Source organism: Limulus polyphemus, unplaced genomic scaffold, assembly GCF_000517525.1.
Source record: "Limulus polyphemus unplaced genomic scaffold, Limulus_polyphemus-2.1.2 Scaffold1067, whole genome shotgun sequence".
Classification (NCBI taxonomy): Eukaryota; Metazoa; Arthropoda; class Merostomata; order Xiphosura; family Limulidae; genus Limulus; species Limulus polyphemus.
Genome location: NW_013666677.1, coordinates 355,172 through 356,253, shown reverse-complemented (window position 1 = coordinate 356,253; position 1,082 = coordinate 355,172).

Sequence of the window (1,082 nt, the reverse complement as noted above, 5' to 3'; positions counted from 1 at the left end):
TTTTTTGCAAAATAAGACATGAAAACAGTCATATCAATGTGTTTGAAATGACAACAAAAAATGCCCGTAATTTAGACCAAATCACTTATATTCTCCTTACCCATAAGGGATTCTCAGCATGTTGTACACCTCAGACAACGATGACAGTATCTGATCCCAAAAGTAATGGTCACAAGAATAGTAACTATAGAACAGGTAGAATATTTAAGGATTAATTTCATTCTCATATCATTAGCCAGTACCAAAAACTAATGTCGATATAAACATATGAACATAGATATCGTACAGGAGAGCTAACCCTTTATGAAGTCTGTGCATATGTATATATATATAGATCAGTGTTACCAGGCCAGTAAGAAGTCTGCACTCAGAGGTGACAAAAATGTCTAAGAAAACGATATTAATTTTTCTTTTCATCTCGTAGTGAACAATTCTTTATTACAATATCATGTATTTTTCAGAGCTAGTTAATTTTATTTTTCCTAAGTTTATCATATCTTGATAAACATCTATTAAAAAACTATTATAATCCTGAAACTTACTTGACTCACTTTTCTTATGAACTGCTGAAGAAAAGATTTAACTTATTACCTACCAATATTAAATTTTTGGAATATCTTTTGTTACCTAACCCGATTACTTTTTTTTCCATCCCACTTTAGGTGCTCATTTTAAGTTATTTTTTTTTTTGTGTTATGATAAACTATTTTTGTAAGTAACTGGGGTGTTTCATCAACTGACTTTGTTGAATTGTGGCAAAATGTGAATTGCATAGTAAAGCTGATATTTTATTACTGAAATATATTCAAGATTTATAACTTTATAATTATATGTATATTTAATGTTTATAATATAAGCGGTTAACCCTAAAAACGTTTCATTCAAGTATTCCTAGCGTGCATAGGAGCACCACATAAATTATGTTTCTATTTGGAAACATAAGAAAACATTTCATTGTTTCCAAGTTTTGGTAATTAGTTTTTGGGTCTTATCAGAAAAAGTATCCTGTAATAAAGTTGATTCTGAAGTAGCTCCATCTTTCTATTGTACATAATAGGTTAAAGTCAGGCTAATGTATTATG